This window comes from Hipposideros armiger, unplaced genomic scaffold (genome assembly GCF_001890085.2).
Source record: "Hipposideros armiger isolate ML-2016 unplaced genomic scaffold, ASM189008v1 scaffold_14, whole genome shotgun sequence".
Classification (NCBI taxonomy): domain Eukaryota; kingdom Metazoa; phylum Chordata; class Mammalia; order Chiroptera; family Hipposideridae; genus Hipposideros; species Hipposideros armiger.
Genome location: NW_017731364.1, coordinates 4,685,926 through 4,705,461, shown reverse-complemented (window position 1 = coordinate 4,705,461; position 19,536 = coordinate 4,685,926). Strand labels below are relative to the sequence as shown.

Here is a 19,536-nt window from a genome sequence, read left to right as displayed (position 1 = left end):
TCTTAAAAGATACATTATAAACTGTATATAGTATACTATTCAAATACAGAAAAACACATTTTTTAAAATGTGCATGTGAGAAAGAGAAAGAGCTTAAAAAAAAAAGAACACCCTGGATGGTAAAATAATGAGTGTTTTCATGTTTTACATTTTTTTTGTATATTCCAAATTTTCTAAATTATACATGCATTACTCTTAGAGTTGGAAAAATATTTAAAAATATAATTTTTAAGAGCTAAAAATACAATTCTATATTTGTCAGCTCTTTCTTCTTTCTGATAGAATGTAGAAGAATAACACAGAAAAGTTTAACAGGGCCAGTTGCATGAAAATTCCAACTTCTATGCAATGAAAAAGATTGCAATAAAAAGAAAAACAAGAGTCACGGTATCGAAAGGGTTAATTCAGTAAAAGCTTCTCAAAATAAACAGGCAATCAACTCAAACAGACAAATCATAAAATAAAAAATATAATTTATAAGCTTATGAAATTATGATTAACCTTTAGAGAAACCCAAACGAGGCAACTGGAATATTAAGATACATAAGAAATATATAATTTACATTAACAAGCAGTTTTCAAAATGATAACACTCATTGCTAGACAGATTGTAGAGTAATTGGTACATTTTGAGGAAACAGTAGAAATGAATTTAACCTTTTTAGAAAGTAATCAGGCCATAGAATTAAGAGCTCATGGTTATTAACCATACTTCCAGGAAATAAAACTGTACACATAATCCAAAAGGGAAAAAGATTATACATTTCGGTTTCCTCACATGTAAAATGACTCCCTACCTTACACAGTGTGGTAAGGACTGAAAGAGGAGTAATGGAATAAAGAATGAGTTTTATAAAGCAATATGCACATGCAAAAAGAAAAAGGTTTTAATTTCAAAATTATTTAAAATGGTGAAAAATCTAAGGTTAACAACTAAGCTTCCAGCAATAGAAAAATAATTAAACGGTGGTACATCTGCCATATAGAGGAGCCATATATATATATTTGTATGTGAATTTAAGTGGCAATAAGGAAAAAAATGCTTAAAATATTATAACAAAAAAGTGAAACAAAATATTATCAATGTGAATAAAAATTATGCACATCCAAATATCTAGAAAAAAAATGTACATGGTTGAGACCTGACAACTGTTGATGAGCAAACTGGTAAGAGATGAATTCTCATCTTTCAGTCTCACTTTTGTTATTATTCTTATTATGTTAGTTGAGTAATAAAGGCAAAACTGTTGGGGACAATATTGAAAATACAATTCAACCTGTGTATCAACTTGATATACAATATTGAACTGGCTTCAAAGCCTGTCCAGGAGAAGCAGCATTTACAAAACTAAGAGAAAGCCATGACTTTAACATCTTAAAGTAGTGGCCATGAACTGGCTTCATCCCATGAACGAGGAGGAAATTCTCCCTTGAAGGCTTGAGGTTCAAGCTGGGGGAATCCCGGCTTTTTGTGACCAGGAGGTAAGCAAGTAGGCCCTGGACATGACTGACAGGGCAAAAGTGAGAGGTGCCATTCTGTTCTTTGTCAAAATATTCAGGGCTCTCCTTATGAATTCAGAGAACTGGCTCCCGTCCAGGCTCCTAGTACAGTCAGAAAATGTTTCTGATAACTGTCCCTTTATTCATGTCATGTAAGTTTCCTTTGTGTAATGAGTTTGTAATTATGTATGCATTCATATTATTATTTGGTTACCTTCTGTCTCTGCCTGCTAAAAATGTAAATTTCCTAAGTAGGAACCTCATCAGTCTTCTTCACTCTATCTTCCATGCCCAAATGAGTGTTTGGCACATAGTAGGCACTCAATAACAATTTGTTGAGTGAATGAATGAATGAATGAATGAATGAATAAGGGGAGGGCTACCAGCTCTTAAGAGGTCTATGCTTCCTAGGTATATTGATGGAAAAGGTTCTTTCTCAGCAGCCTCCTAGGGAACACTTTGGGCAGTCTTTGGATGATGCCTCTTGCCTGTAAATGCTGATTCGCTGCCATCCTCCCAATGTGTGTGCTGCTGCGGCATGAGACTTTTATCTGGATTCAGTGCACAGACATCAGAGGAGTGCAGCAAACCCAGATCTTCCTCTCTCACATCAATTGCATCTGCTTGAAACAACTTGCCCTCTAAGAAAATAAAAATCACTCCACACTCCTGATTTCCAAAAACCAACCAGTTGAAACAAAAGTAGCGCAACTGTCAATCTAGTTCTATTATAGGTGATGAGGGCCTTCCAAAAATAGCCACTGCTGCTCATGAGATAGCAGGGGTGATCTTCAACCAGCTGCAGAGGTGAAACAGAATCCTCCCCTCTCTGGGTGAGAAACTTTAACAATCATGACAATAATAACTAGCATTTATTTTGTACTAGCTAAGTGCTAAGCACTGACTATATAGCTTGGTGGTTGAGTTAAGAGCTCTATCAAGCCTCTTCCCCATCCATGATGCAAGACATGTGACCACCTGACACCCTATAGTCATGAGATGTGGAATATAGTGTGGGAGTGGAGTCAAGGGATTTGTAATAGATATGTATGATATTGGGGGGAAATGGGGTGGCGGATTGGGGGAGGGGGGTTGTCACTTCGAGGGTAAAAAGTATAACTATTGCACTGTGTTGTACAGCTGAAACTAATTCTAAAAAATGTGTATTTCATAATAAAAAATAATTTTAAAAAATAAATAAATATTTTTTAAAAAAAAGAGTTAAGAGCTCTAGAATTAGACTGATCTGAGCAAGAGTCCAAACTCTGCTTCCTATCAGTTACATGACCTTGGGCAAGTTATTCAATCCCTTAAGACTCAGCTTCTTCATCTGTAAAATAGAACTAATAAAAACAGAGCCTATCTCCTAGGACTCTTTAAATAATCAAGTAAGAATACACCCAAAGGGATTGCAATAGGGCCTGTGACAAATATTATACACATCACCCTTCACTATCATTTACTCCTCACCATCCCTTACTCTGCGGATACCATTACTATCCCCATTTTACAAGTGGGGAAACTGAGACAGGGAAGATGAGTAATTTACCACTCAGTTGTGGTACTCCACATGTCCCATGCTCTTTCATGCCTTTGTGGCCCTACACATAAAGTTCCTTCTACATGAAATGTCCTTTCCTGCCCTATTCACGTGGGAGCACACTCACTCAGCCTCCCATACCAGCTGCCACTTGGACTTGGAAACTTTTCTTGACCCCACAGAGATCAACACAACTCTACTGTGCCTATTGTGGCTCTCATCAGACTACGTGACATTTATCTGTTTATAGGTCTGCCCAACCAGACTGAGAGCTCCTTTAAGATTTGTCTCTGGTCATCTACATCTCGCCGAGTTCTCCTCCATCCAGATCCTCGAATATTTTAGCTCCTAGTTCACTATAATTCTCTCCAACATTATTTCTGTCATAACTCTTGGTGATAGTAATATCCACCTACAGAATTATTCTAGTCCCCTGGTCTCTCAGTTCTTTGATCTCCTCTACTCTAATGATTGTGACCTCAGCCACTCACTCCCAAGGTCATATCTCTGATCTTGTCATATTAAAAAAATATACCCCCTTCATAGTCTTGATTTCATGCATACACTCTCTAATCACCACTCCTACCTTAGTCCAACCAGCACCCAACTCTAACAATCTTCTGTGGTTGATCATACCACCTTCTCACTGTTTCTCACTTCCTTCATATCCTCCCTTCCCACCCAGCTTAAATTTCATGGTCAATTGTTAAATTGACCTCTCCCATCACACATGGTTGAATAAACCCCAATGCTGGTTAAACTTCCTGTCCTGCACCACACCCGCAAGCATGTAGCTGAACATGGCTAGAGAAAAATCACACAGGATGATTACTGGTTCCACAAGTTCATGGCCACTAACTGCAAGTAGCTCATTAATGCTTCCCAGCAATCATTTGCTTGTTTTCCAGTCAATTGAACTGCTACTCTCCTTGGGGACTATTTGAAACCACTCTCCATGAAAACCCCCCTCTTCCCCCTCTCCCCTGATAAACTTGCTACTTATTCATGGAGAAAAAGGAAGCTACCATAATATAACTTCCACACACTTGCCTTTGTACCCAACTACCCACCCTACCTGCATTTATGCCCAAATGGTCTCTTGTTATTAGGGATGGCTCAGCTGTATTCAACACTTGAAATATCCAACATTTGTCCACTAGATCCTACACACTCTTGTCTAATTAAGGAGATCCTTCTAGAAAATCTCCCCTCTTTCTTTTGCATCAATAGGTATCCCTCTCTCAAAGATCATGCCCATCAGCTATTACTTCTATCTTTAAAAAAAACTCTCTTGATTGAGGCAGTCATCATCTGACCCTCATCAGTCTTAGCATCACTAATAGTGGGACACCTAGACAGGATATGCTTTCTGATGTAAAATAATATGAAACACCTATGAAAAATTCTTGACCAAAATGTTTAATCTGTATATGATCAAGCTTTTATACGCAATTTCAGTTTTTAGGAAATATAAGAGAAAGAAGAACAAGTTAAAAAATACCATAAAGAACTTTTCAGACAAATACAAAAAGTAGGACATTTTACAGGACAACTAAACCAGTTTCATCAACAAGTCGATGAGTATGAAAAGCAAATGACTTAAAAGATATAATTATCATATGCAATATGTAGACCTTGTTTGGATCTTGGTTTGAAAAAAACACCATTGGGGGACAAATAGGGATATTTGAATATAGATTGGTTATTATATGGTATTAAGAAATCATTGTAGTTTTGTTAGGTATAATAATAGGGTCATTATATTATGATTATATGGGGTTATGTAAAGAAAAAAAATCCTATGCATGTGAAGTAGTTAGAGATGAAATCTACTTTAAAATACTTCAGCCAAAAGTTAGATAAGCAAATATGAAAGATGTAATCTCATTTTTTTCAAATGTATTTAAATTAAACTATGTAAGGAATAAGAGTGAGTTGCAGGGCCGGCTGAGTGGTGCGCTGGTTGAGAGCTGGCTTGGGATGCCAGAGGGCCCCGGTTCGGATCCCACATATGAGGGCCAGTGACACTGCCCTCTACAGCTAAGATGCTGAACAACAGCTCAACCTGGAGCTGGGCTGCTGTCCAGCGACAGCATAGGCTGCAGCCCCCGCTGCAGTGGGTTGCCATGGGCTACCGTGTGTAGCCAGCAGCCAGCATGAGCGGCCAGCAGCCAGTGTGAGCGGCAGTCTAGAAGCCAGCAACTGATCTGCCTCTCCTGGGAAGAGCGCAACGATGGTGCCAACTTGGCCAGTGAAGCAACATCCTCCACAGCTAGACTGAAGAACAAAATGACAGCAACTTGTCTGTTCCCTTTCCCCCAATTCCCCAATAAAAAATCTTAAAAAAGAGTGACTTGCAGACTCTACTTGGATAATAGCATTTGGCAGTGGAGAGCGTTTGAAAGTGCTTGAAGAAAAAAGTTGTGGTAGATAATTGTTTCTGTCTTACTGAAATAATTAATTAAAAAAGATATGATTCTACAAAGTCACATTCTTAGCCACTGTATGAGTTCTAGAGTCCATTTCCCTGTCCTATCCACAAAACCTCTTGACCTCATTTTAACTTCCAGCTCTGCCCTTTCTCTTTCCTTTCCAGTAAAACTTCTTGAAATGATTGTCTCTAGTCACTGTTTCCAATTCCTCTCTCCTCATTCTCACTTGAAACTACTCCATCAGGCCTCCCTCATCTCTATGAATCTGCTCTTGTCTGCCTCACCAAGGACCTCCATGGCTGATCAAATGGTCGGTGCTCAGCCTCTATCTGACTCAGCCATCAGCAGTATTGTATGCAGTTGGTCACTTACTCCTCCTGGCTTCCAAAACCTACACTCTCCTGGTTTCACTCCTTCTCAGTGGTCTCTATTGCTGGTTCCTCCTTATCGCTCCACCTCTACACACAGACGTGCCCCTAGGTTCTGTACTTTGTTCATCTATACTAGCTCTCTACTTCCTGGTTGTGAGAGCCTTGTGCTCAGCTCTCCCTCTACCCAGCCTGTAGTTTCCACTCAATACATATTTGTTGATGTGCACTAAAACGGAAGCGGGTTTTCTTGGTGAGTTTATACAGAAAGGAAGTCCTTCATAATTAAAAAAAAAAAAGCAGCAGGATGATGGGGACACTGTACTCACTTCACAATTTCCCCTATCATCTGTTATCTGAGATGGGAGGCAGTGGTGCAGAGAACAATGATGATTTGACTTATTCAGAATAATTAAAATGACTTGTTAAAATGCAGATTCCTGAATTCTACCTCAGTCATCCTGATCCAAGTCATCTGGGATTTCGCTCAGAAATTTACATTTAGCAAGCACTCCACGGGGATTCTGAAACAAGTGGTCCTATCTATACACCATGCTCTGAGAAACATGTAGTTTAGGATAATATTACTCAAAATGAGATCTGCAGGCAAATGTCAGTCTGAGAAAGCTTTGTCAAGATCCAGGATGAGAAAAGCACAGACACTCAGTGTAATCAACTTCTATAGTGATTCAAAAGATTAATTCTATATCTGTTGAATCTAATAATAACTTTAAAAATAGGGCTTGTATTTTATTTATTTTTTTTAATTTTATTTATTAATTATTTTTAGCTGAGCCATCCTGCCACCTGTTGGCAGCTCAGCAGCAGCTCAGCTCGGGCTGAGAATTGAACCAGCGACCCTGTTGGTCAGAGCTTGCACTCTTGAGCGAGCTCTTAACCAACTGAGCCATTCAGCCGGCCCTAAAATAAGGCTTGTATTTTAAATGTTCTTTTTTCATTTTATTATTCTAATAATTATTTTTGCTGTGTTTTAAAAACTATTGATATGTGAAAAGTTGGGGGGGGGAACCCCGGTTCTTCACCACCTAGCTTTAGAGAAAGAGTTCAGACTATGTCATCTCAACGCCCAGATTCAAATCCTGACTTTTCTAACTGTCAGTTATATGTTAGGTCAGTTCATCAACTTCTGTACATTTTGTGTCTTCATCTGTAAAATATGGATAATAATACTTTAAAATTTGCCACCGCAGGGTTGTGGTGACACTTTAATTATTGCTTTGGCTAATAATTATTGAGCTTTTACTGTGTGCTAAGTACTTTACACATGGTCAAGCTCCTGTAATTCGGTGAAGCTCATTTAATTCTTGCAGCATCAATAGTGCCTGAGACAGGCACTGCTATCCTGACTCACAGACGCTGGCAGAACCCTGTCAAGGCTACTGACTCTACATTCCAGCTCCTAGCCACCGAATTCTGCCACCATAGGTCAAAAGGTTAATGGTTATCTCAAAACATTTCTGACAAATCACAATTTTGCTCAAAAGGGCAGCAAAAATCAGCAACATGTTAAGCAACAGGAAACCAACTTGTAGTTGACAGATCTGAGAAGCAAGTGAAAGGAAGTCATGAGAGATTACAAAGTGCCTGACTAGCTGTATTTGTAAGTGTTTACCTGAGGACAAGTCCAGCTGCCTGGCTAACAAGGGGAGGGGGAAATCTTGTCCAGATCAAAGCCCTGAAGATAAAAGGGCTTTCATTTCTGCTTTTCCCAACTGTTCCAGATCCAGGCAGCAAAAAGGGTCTCTTAACAGAGATTAGATCTTTTCTCAGCTGGGCAGGCACTGATGGAGAAGATTGTGAAGTCCTCAGACATGCTTGAGTACATTTCCCTGAGGTTTTCTAGTGCACAGAGAACAGAACCTTGTGGGGTAGTGTTGAGTCCTCACCACAGACAGGGCAGTGATTCTGTGGTCTCTGACCAGAAACAGACACTGTGAACAGGTAAGGAGAGCTCTGAACCCAGGGTGAATAGAGCCATGGCAAAGGGAAATCCCGGACCACCTGCTACAGTCTTCGACCTTGTGCCTTTAACAGGCACACATTTGTAGAATTATATGCCTTCCTATTTGTACTTCACACCCCATCAGCTCCCTTTCTGTAGGCTACCCACTCCCAAAAAGCAGCAGCAGCCCCAGCCCCAGCAGGCAGCTCGCCCAATCTTACTTACCACACTAGACACCCCTCTGGATTCCACTCCATCAGTCAGAGGTAAGCTGAGGAGGAAGGAGCACACAGGGCCTATATAAGGAGGGTTACATCAACACTGCACCCCTCCCTTGCAACAGAGACACCCCTCCTTCCTTCATACTTGATGCACACTCAACAGAGACGCAGACAGAAAGCAAAATAGGTCTCCTTCCTCCTCAGTAAGAGGAACTGTTTCACCTCCTCCTTATCTTTAAAAAAGATTTCAGTTTGGATTATGGAAGGTTTTACACATACAAAAACTATAGGAAATAGCATAATTAATGAACCTCTCTTTTTTCATAACCCAGGTCCAAAGATGATCAACATTTTGCCAATCTTGTCTATGTGTCCCCCCTTCCCCATTTTTCTCCTGGAGTCATTGAAGCAAATGTCAGCCTCACCTGCCTGGCACCTAGAATGGTATTGGCTTATGTACTGTCCTCGGGAAAAACAGAACATGAGCTCTCAAATCGTTGTCCATGGAGTTGACTTCTCTGGAACAGGATACACACACATGTGTTAGGCCCTTGCAGAGAATATACCTACATATAACCACAATGCCAGTACCACCTAATATCCAATCCATTTTCAAATTTTTACCAATTCTCTCAAAAATGTCTTTTCCACTAACTTCCTTGAATGAGGATCCAAACAAGGTGGGCACATTTTGTTTGGATGACATGCCACTCTCAACTCTCTTTTCATTTATAACAGTTCCCCACTCCCTTGTTTTTCTTTCTCATGACGTATATTGTTGAAAAAGCTAATTCATTTGTGCTGAATCTGGCTGACAGCCCCCTTATGGTGTTAACTTACTCCTCTTTGTTCTGTTTCCTCTAGACTGAGTGTTAGATTTCAAGGCCTGGTGAGATTCAGTGGTTTCAAGTTCAACAGTTCTCCCAATATTTTTATATCTAAGAGGATCTAAGCCCTGGTTGTTTAAGGAAGTTGGGGTGGGGAAAGTGCACAGAAAGGGCTGAGCCCCTCTACTTTGCAGTGGTCCCTGTGAAAACAACATGCACCAATGCTCATAAGTAGGCTCACTCATTCAGCAAATACTTATTGTCTACTGTGACCCAAACTGGAGATACAGCAGTGCAGAAACCAGCCAGAACTTGCCTCCTACTGAGGGGGTAAATAAAGAGTAAAACAAAATAAATATGTATGAAGTGCTATAGAAGAGGATAACTGCTATGCAGAAAATTAAAGCAGGGAAGATGGAGAGGGACGGCAGGGTGTGTGGGGGGGAGGATGTCGATCAGTATTAAATTGGATAGTCAGAGAAAGCCTCACTAAGAAGGCATTTGAGCAAAGATTGGAGGGAGGTAAAAGAGGGGTCATGAAGATTTCTGAAAGAAGAGGGTTTTAGGTGGAGGGAATAGCAAAATCCCTAGGCAGGGGCATGCCTGGCCTGTTTCAAGAACAACATGGAGGTCGGGAACAGAGTGTGCAAGGAAAGGGGGTAGCATGAGATGAGCTCAGGAAGTGTTAGGAGTAAGATCACGTGGGGGCCTTAGACTGTTTGTTGTAAGGATTCTAGCTTTCATCCTGAATAAGTCTTAGCTGACTTATGTTTGAAAGGGATCATTCTGGCTCCTGCACTGAAAATCAACTGTGGTAGGCTGCAGGTTGGGGGAGGTTAAAAGAAAAAAAAGAAAGAAAGAAAGAAAGAAAAAGAAAACCTTTTAAGAGGCCACAGCCCAGGTGAGAAAGGCCCATAGGCCCATGAGCCCGTTTACTGAGCTCTTACTGGTTGCTAGCATTTTATATATGTTACCAAGCCGAATCCTTACCATCACCCTAAGGGGTGGGGTATTAACAACCCCCTTTTATAAATGATGAAACCAAGGCTCTACAAGTTTAAGTCATTTGCTCAAGATGTCATTGTAAGTGGTCAAACTAGGGAGTGAGACAGATTATTCTACCTTGCAAGCTGCTCATGCTATCCAACATCCGTCCCTTTACTCAGGGCCCTTCTAAGGGCTCCTCAGGGCCTGTCTGCTTGACTGGGTCAACTATAGTTGCCAGTCACCAGCTAGGACATTCTGGTGACCTCCCTTTACTCTGCCCTGATCCCCATCTTTTTAACCTCTCAGTGTGCACACCTCAGTCTCATCTGTGCCTTAACACCTGTACTTTCTGTCCCTAAATACCTTGACACCCTATACGCCTCCAGAGGAGTCATCCTGTAATGACTCCTCTTCCTGTTTCCTCGTGTCAGGGATGGCTGGCTGTCCCACCAAAAATGTGCTCTTTCTGCCATAGAGAGTTGTTGCTGAAAGTGGTGGCCCAGCCAGGGGTGACATTTTCCAGCAAGTGCACACACACACCCTGCATCTAGGTGAAACCATATAACTAGTTTTCAGCAGTAAAATATGAGCCCAAAATAACATGTGTCACTTTGGGCCTAAGGTGATTAGGAAGTGAAACTATTTGTGAGTCTATTTGGCAGCTAGCGTTCCTCTAATAGAGCTACATAGTAGAGACTTCCTAAATAGTTGTTTCTACTGATCTAAGAACATCAACAGAATTCTCAGCTATGGATTTTTCCTCATCCACACCGTTTTCTCCTCAAGCCAATGTTTTACAGTAAAACCTTGATTTGTGAGCATAATTCATTCTGGAAACACGCTTGTAATCCAAAGCATTTGTATATCAAAGCGAATTTCTCCATAAGAAGTAATGGAAACTCAGATGATTCGTTCCACAACCCAAAAAATATTCATATCAAAATGATTACAATACTGTAATACAAAATAATAAAGAAAATACAAAATATAAAGAAAAATAAACAAATTAACCTGCACATACCTTTGAAAACCTTCGTGGCTGGTGTAAGGGAGACAGAGAGACGAGGACGAGGACGAGAGAGTTATTGTGTAGGACGACTGTCACTACCACTAACGGAATCACTGCTATCTATCGGCTCAATGGAACCTTTTTCTTTTCATGCAGTTTTAACAAGGTACTTATCCAATGATGATTTTACCTCCTTTTGAGGATTTCGCAGAAATGTGACATTGCATTGTTGTTAAACAGATTCATCGCTCGCACTGCTACAGCCTTATTCGGGTGGTGCTTTTCTACAAAATTTTGCACTGTTTCCCACATTTTACACATCTCCCTAATCTCATTTGAAGTGAGGGATTCCTCCGCCTTTTTCTCCTCCTTCTCTGCAGACGAGATCTCCTCCATAACCTCCGAGCACGAGCACGGGAGACGATCACCCACAATCCCGCAGCGAGACAGAAAAATTGGCACAGTTGTGATCATGTGATGTTTAGTGTCACGTACTACTCGTTTATCAAGTTAAAATTTATTAGAAATATTTGCTCGTCTTGCGGGATACTCACAGAACAAGTTACTCGCAATCCAAGGTTTTACTGTACTAGCAAGGTGGAAAAACACATGTTCCCACAAATTTAGTCAAACCCAATGGTTCCTAAATTCTCACACACCAAACTTCTTGTATTTGTTTCCCCCTGCTATGATCCCCAGGTTTTGAAAGATGTTATCAGCCAAATTAAGAATTTGAGTTCTTATTTCTTATCAAATGAACAAAGATATTGCTGCCAATAAGAGATTCAGACTAGTATGAGATTGTCATTGTTATCACAATCAGTAGATAAAAGTGCACCATGATACAAAGAAACGATGCTTTCCTCAGCGTGTGCAGGTTTGTTGGGATAAATGTGATTCTCCCATCTTGCTTTTTGAGAAACTAAAAATGTTTTGCGTTTCTCTAGAGACCCAGGATGAGGAATTCTGGTTTGTATGGCCTGAAACTTACCCCAACACAATCATAACTTTCTGATCCCTGCAGTCCTCCTAAAAAACAGGTTCTACTGGTGGGTTAAATACCAAAAGGTACTAAAACAAAATTACCCCTCAATGTCTCCAACCAGGCAGAATTGAGGCACTTTAAGCTTAGCTGAAAGAATCCGGCTCCCAAGTGATAAAAAATCAGGAGACTAGCAATGTAAAATCTAAATTTTACTGACTGCCAGATCAAACAAATACAAGCCTCCCTCCCATCATCTCAGCACATAGCAAGCAGCTGAATGCACAGCAGCAGTTACATGAAAAAGATGCCCCCACCCCCTATCCCGGGGACAGAAGGACAGAGCTATTATAGCTGGGTAGAGAAATTAAGCTGCCCAGAGCTGAAGAGCAAAGGAGGATCAAATGGCAACAACACAGGAAGGAAAGAGTTCTATGGAAAGACCAAAGATTGACAAGTTTCTCTTAAATCCTTCAAGAGTCTGATGACCTACCTCTCTCTCTTCAAACCCCAGTTTAACTGTGTCATATTCATGAGAACAATGATGTCTGCTAATGTTGCCTTGAACACAATTACCTTCAGGAACTACTGGGTTGGAAATCATTCCAGGGGCTGTTTTTCCTTCCCTTCCATCATGATTTTACCTGTCTATGCAGGAGGTAGTCAGGGCCAGGGTCTCTTGACATCTCCTAAGTGCAAGAATCATTGAAGTGAGCTGCCTCTGTTAAGGTCACACGGTGACAACTGTTTACTTCTCTCACCTTAGCAAATTGTTCTCATTCCTAGGACCAGCCCAAGACCAAGTGGGCCACCATACAGAGAGAAAAGGCAAGAGGATGTACAGGAGAAAGAATAGGATCAAGTCTGTCCTCAGAGATGCACCCCACTCCTAGTCCTATTAGTGATAAAGGTCAGCGGTAGAACACTACTTCTCTACATCACCTGGGCATGCACATCACCTAGGAAACATTTAAAAAATATAAATGCCCAATATTAGCCTCAATAGATTGATCTACCTCGTCTGGACCAATAAACATTAATAGAGACCTTGAAGAATATGAAAGTTCATAGGAGGGTGGCCTTAGGCAGAATGGGAGGGGAGCCAGGTCTTTCCTGGAAGCAGGTAGGGGGGCAGGGCAATACCAGCCCAGCCCAGGGTAGACATGGATGACGACTCAATGCATGGACTCAAGCATTTTAAGTCCCTACTTAACACGGGTTCCTTCACAACCCAGGGAGCTTGCTGCCCCATCATGGCCCACAGTTACTGAGGAACTGGAGGGCCTCAAATTCAATCCAGGTCTTCAAGACTTTCAGGCCAAACTGTCATCAATTCTGGGCTCCCACCCAAATAGGGAGATGTAAATAATTCATGTATGTTATGAGGCCAGGGAGAGTCAGTACTACTCGAGAGAGCGCCAACAGCCCTTGCATCGTGGTATACCTTTTCACTTTTCTCTACTCCTGACTGTGATCTTGACTTTGGTCACCATCTGACACAGGCAGCAACGTGGCTGACTATTAATATCTTAAGGGGAGGCGTATGCTGTGTACACTCTGAGCTGTCCCAGATGAGGGCTCACACTCAACTTCTGCTCTTGGCTGGCGGTCCATTCCATCCTAGAAGGCAAGGGCTGGTTCTCTGGGATTTTTCACATTTATTTCCCTCCCCACAACACATACACAAAAACCAGTTTATATCTGTACCTATTTTGGTGCTCAATGGAGCATGTTGACTGGTGGAAGTTTTGGACATTTTTCTTTAGGGTCCAGATCCACAGATTTCAATCTCAGCACTCACTAGTTAATCTCACCCCCAAACCTCCCTCCTCGCCACTCCCTCCTTTCACTTCAGGGATCCAAGGTCATACACAAAGTGGAAGCTTTCAGACTCTCCAGTGTGGAGTCTTCTACCTGTGTGGACTTCCACCATACTCCTGGCCTGAGCGACTGCGCTCTGGCACGCTCCTCCAGGTGTTGAGTGAGAGAATACTATTCTTCCAATCAGACAGGGCTCTATGAGGATAGAGTTCAACACCCCTTCTGTTTCCTTCCCAACACTGCCAAGCACAAGGTACACAGGTGGCACTCATGATCAGACTGGTGCCCACTGCCAGGCCTTGTGGTATATGTGTGTTCAGGGTGGGAAGTGGTTAATCTGTAAATAAGAAAATGATTTTAGATTTCAACTGAAATAATCAATGAACATGAAGCACCTACGGGGCATGTAGCCCTATAGAGAGCATCGTGGCTGCTATCTGAGGGCTTCCTAGGTGTCGGGCACTGTGCTAAACCTGTACATACAATAGTTTGTACAATCTTAACCACCATCCTGAGATTGGCATGGATATAATTTCCATTTTGCAGATAAGGAAGCTAAATCTTAAATAAGTTACAGGGCTTTTGCTAGTTAAGTGGCAGCACCAAGACTTGAATCCACACCCCAATAAACTTTGATAAAAAGAAAAAACCTTGAATCCAGAACCATTGACTCCAAAGAACATGCTCTAAATGCCTGTACTCAGACAGTCACCTTGTTTGACCTGTGACTTTCACAGCCACAACCATGCCCACCTAAACCCAGAAGCAAACGGTTTCAGTTAATAAGGGAACCAATGGTACTGAATTCCAACCCCGAGGCACACTTAGAATGCTAGACATTTGATATAGTATCTCAGTGAATCCTTCAGCAGCCCTGGACGGCTGCTGTTGCTACAGTTGACCTTTGGCATTTACAAAGTCAATATTTGGGGTTTTCACTATTTGAGAACAACTCCAAAGGTCCTAGACATAAAACAGCCTGATTTTGCTCAGGAGTGAATATGAAGTATGGGCATTAGAAAGACGCCAGGAGCCAGTCCATTAGTGCGTGAAAGAGCTCACCCCCAGGCTCTGACGCAGTCAGTGCACAGGGGCTCTGTGCCCTCCACGTGTCAGGAAATGATGGCAATAGCTGCTTTTGCCATCTATGTCAAGGCAAGTTTATGTCAAGGCAAGTTTATACTCAATGATGAATTTCTTTTTAGATTTATAAATGCCCATAACCCTGCATACATGAAATCACTAAGGGACAAAAATCACTTAAATTGTTCAATGATGCATGACTGCACCTATGGGGAAATGATGCACTGCTCTGCTAGCATGTGCATGAGTTCCTCACCTGTCAAGAGAACAAATGTCTCACCTTAGGGCTGTTGTCAATAAGTGAGACCTTGATCACAACAATGAAGAGGTTATTGAGCATTTTCAAAGATCCCAAGAGAACTCTCTCATGAATGTCAGGTTTACTGTTTCAACATTCTGTAGAAGAGGAAACAGGCTGGGGGAGGTCCTATGATCTGCCCAGATACGTCTGGCTCTAACGCCAGTGTGCTTCCCTCCCTACAACTCAACAGTAAGTCATCCAAAAAGTGCCAAGTCCTACATGCTAACCAGTCACAGAACATGACTTAGGAGGATGAAGGGGAAGAAACAGGGCTACAGAAGGAAGAGAGCTGCCCCTGGGCTCCCCACTGTCCCTCCGACCCTTCACCAGTGCTGGCCTGGGAATGGCAGAGCTGTGAGCTTACCTTTTGACCAAATCCATTCAGATCAATCAATTTAACCAAGATGCTGGGAACTGTGAGCTCAGAACAGAACAGAGTATCATACTGGGCCTGACACGCGGCAGATGTTTAATAGATAGTGGTGAGTAAAACTGAACCTAGTGGTGTAGGGGAGGAGAAACAGAAAGCTGGGGCCTGGCTTAGCCCCTGTGGGGGGAGGAGGTCTTTATTTCTGAGAGTAGATGAGCTTTCCAGGGGTGTCACGAGTCAATATTTGTCTTTGGCTAAACCTGAGACCTTGACACTCATCTGTACAAAACCAGTATCTGCCTCTTTCAGTGTTAACTATTTCAACACTGTTCCACAGCAAATAAAACTGGAATTTGGGGCCATCAAGGGAGTTGGAGATAAGGGGCTGCTGCTAGGGAGGCTGAACTCATGGAAAAGCCTGAAACCAGAGCACAGCAGTGTGGTCCCTAGCTCTCCAGCCCAACCAGTGTGTGTCCTTGAGAGTCATTTATCTTCTGTGAGCCTCTAGTTTCCTCAAGCTGTAAGGGGCTTAATAATCCTTACATCACAGGGTTGTGGTGAAGCACACCGGAAATAGATAAGGAGCTTTTAAGCTATGCAAGTGAAACAACTGTTATTTTAAATTTCTCTAACTTTATCACCTCTATACAGCCGTAGGAAATAAAGCTTGTAGATCAAGTACCAACCGCCATATGAAAGAGGAAAAAGAAACACTGTTTGACAAACACTTAAGACACTAAAGATTTATTCTATGGGAGTGTTGTTCAATTATGAATTGAGGTGAAACTGTTAAAAGAATCATTTCTCTATGATCATCAAGTTGAAAACACAAAATTGTTCAATTTTCTCAGAGCTTATACACCCGAGAGCCCAGAGAAAACACCAGAGAAGCTTGGCTCTCATTCCGCAGAGCAGAGGGCTCACTGCCTGAGACAGCAAGACAGCAGACCCAGTCTCACAATAAAGCCTGATGTCTTTTCTCTGGATTTTCCCTTAGTTTAGAAAATAGGCCAAACTCACTCCAACGCCCAGCCCCACCCTTATGTCTCTTGTAACTGGAATGTGCCCAAATGTACAAGTACATTTTTATTGGAAAAGAAATGAACAGTGTTTCAAGATACTGTGGGACAACCTCAAAAAGTTGAAAATTCATGTTATTGGTGTCCCATCCTGGAAGGTAAAAAGAAAGATATGTGTTAAAAAAATTTAAAAAAAAATTGAAGACAGAATGGCTGAAAATGTCCCAAATTTGGTGAAAGACATAAATTTACAAATTAAAGAATCTCAGTGAATCCCAAACAGGATAAGCTCAACGACAACTACTCAGCCACATTGGGTACCCAGGCCTCCGTGCTGCCAGCCTCCCCTAGTTTCACTGTGGGACCACCTCACTGATTTCCTGTTTTCTTCCCTGGGCACGTTTGGCATATTGAGTAAATTTGGATTGTATCCTGAACTTTTGAATATTATGTTGTGAGAGTCTGGATCCTGCTAAAATTCTCTGAAAAAAAAAGTTGCTATTTTTATTTATTTAGCAGACAAGTAACCCACTTACGTTCAGATTGAAAGTTCTGCCTTATCTTTTGTAACTAGAAGCTCTGATGTCAGTTTGTTTTTCAAAGCCTTTGTTAGGCTATTAAGTTTTGCCTGTCACATAGGAAACTCGAAGGTTTACCTGGGACTTGGGTAGTGTTAATATCATAGTTAAGGTCTCAGAGCCTTTGCTATGCTCCTTTGGATCTGTTCCATGCATGTACACCTTGTAGTGTGCTCATGACATATCAGTCCATACATAGAGTTAGTGGGTTCCCTTTAATAGCTCTCTCCTCTCAGGGATTTCCTCACTATCTGGCTTCCAATGGCTTCTTTTCTTGATTCCTCTGGCTGAAAATATGAGGTTATCTCAGAGTTTTAGCCTCCCACACTATCATGCAATTCCATGTGACAAAGACCAGATGGGTCATCATTCAAGTTTTAACTCCAGTATCCTATCTGTTTGCTATTTTCAGAGTTCTCATGTAGGTGCTTTTTACATTCTGTCCAGTTTTTAGTTGTAAACAGTGGTAGATAGAGGTTGTAGCTGGATTACTTCGCTTGGCTGCTACAACTGCCCTTCCTTCTCAACAATTTTTACTTCTCAAAATGTCACCCATTTCTCAAGCTTAAAATACCACTTCCTCCCCTGAAACCATTCTTCCCCCCTGAATTAGGCAAAATTCAAATATGACAACATTGGGAATCGAACTTAAAACCAAACCTTTTCAGGACTATTTTGTTCAAACATCTGGGTTTTGGACATGGCTGGAATGAAGTCAAACCCAACCAAGAAGCACTATGGTAGTTAAGAGAGTAGATTTCACCTAAATCCCAGCTTTGCTAATGGCTGGGCATGTGACCTTAGCCTAGTCACTTACTTCTATGTACTTCAATCTCCTCACCTGTGAAATGAAAATAATACTTATCACTTAGAATTGTTGTGAAGATTAAATGAGTTAATAGTTGTAAAGCACCTGGAAAAATGCCATGTTGTAAGTGTAAGTGATTATTAATCAAAATTATTACCATAACTTTGCTCTGTAGACGAGGGAACCCAAGAAAGGGAAGAAAGAGCAAATGGAGTTGGCCCTGAAAGTGACTATAATTTTTTTTTTGTTAGTAAATACTTAAAAGAGCCCAATTTGTGTGTCTGTGTGGATCTTCTGAGAAGCCATGTGACAAAATGGGAGGATAACTGCCTAAGGTGAGTTAGGAACACTTGCTTCCAGGATTGGGTCTCCTTTGGGTCTGGGGTTTCTCTTCTAAATCATGACTACACGGAGCAAACTATAACAGAATAAAATCCACACTCTTTAAGCTGGCCCACGTGACCGTTTGTGATTTCTACTGCTGCACCTGCTACCTGTAACCTCATCTCCTGCTGCTTCTCCACAGCCCTCACTTCCCAGCCCTACTTAACTAAGCTTCACCCATTCCACCGCACCATTTCCCACTTGCACCACTGCCTTCAACCCTGAGCTCAAATCTCTCTCCTTTCCACCTTGTCAAATATATAAATGCCTCCTCTCCCTTGCAAATTGCTCAAGGACTTCTGTGAGGCTCCCCCAGGCTCTCTAGGACCCTGTTTAGTCAGTCCTTCCCTCTCTGTGCCCCACAGCTCTCTATACACACCTTAAAAACACTTTCTGGTAAATGGCAATCACTTGTTTTATAGGTCCCTCTCTCCCTCACTACACTGGTGTTTTTTCAAAATATACATTATTTTACATTAGTGGATCCCAAAATCAATTTAGAGCATCACTACCAGCTTTGGGTAGTGATCGAGTTTATTCTAGATTAGAAAATAAAAACTAGAATAAACTAGATTAGAAAATACAAAAATTCACTGCATATAAGTGTCAGTTGTGTTTCATGAAACTTTTGTCTCAAATAGATAATTAGAAAGATAGAGATACATGACAGATAATGAACTCCCATGGACCCATGACCCAGTTTTAATAATTATCAGCTATGGTCAATCTTATTTCGTTTATATTCCTACCCACTCCCATACCTCCTAGATTTTGAAACCTATCACAAATAGCAAGTCATAAATATTTCAGTATGTATTTCTAAAAAAAGACTTTTTGAAGTAAATTTAATACCATAAAATGTATTAGTTATTGTTGGTAGCAATCAAAAACTTACAAGCTCCCAGGGAGGGTTGTTACCTCATTTATCTCTGCATTCTCAGGACCTGGCACTCAGTAAGAGCTGAGTAATGGAGGAAAGAAGAGGAAAAAGAAAGGATAGAAGGGGCCAGCTAAGTGGCGCGTTGGTTAGGACTTGGCTTGGGACACCAGCTCTGAGCAGCAGGGCCCCGGTTCAAATCCCACATGAGGGCCAGGGACACTGCCCTCTACAGCTAAAATGGTGAACAACAGCTCAACCTGCAGCCGGGCTGCCGTGAGCCACCAGCGACGGCGTAGGCTGCAGTGGGGCTGGCCGGCAGCTGGCATGCACCTTCGAGAGCTGCCATGAGCCACCGTGAACAGCTGTCCAATAGCTGGCGAATGACTGCCTCACCCAGGAAGAGCGCAATGATAATACCAACATGGGCCAGTGAAGCAACATCCTCCACAACTAGACTGAAGAA

At 41.6% G+C, this 19,536-nt stretch overlaps 1 protein-coding gene across 11 annotated transcripts in view; it reads right to left on the bottom strand.

The window, feature by feature from the left end:
- ST6GAL1 (ST6 beta-galactoside alpha-2,6-sialyltransferase 1) overlaps nt 1–19,536 on the bottom strand; it is a 107,992-nt gene that overhangs the window by 28,386 nt on the left and 60,070 nt on the right. For 4 of the 11 annotated variants that reach the window (XM_019669185.1, XM_019669196.1, XM_019669223.1 and 1 more), the window contains 2 exons: nt 8,450–8,542; nt 8,029–8,074 (listed from right to left, as the gene is read on the bottom strand). The exons of 1 other annotated variant lie outside the window; for it this stretch is intronic. The gene's annotated coding sequence lies outside the window, so the exon portion shown is untranslated. Of the gene's footprint in view, nt 1–8,028; nt 8,075–8,449; nt 8,543–10,859; nt 10,878–15,398; nt 15,579–19,536 lie in introns of those variants that run through there. 6 more of the 11 variants (XM_019669203.1, XM_019669244.1, XM_019669240.1 and 3 more) reach the window with 6 other exon arrangements.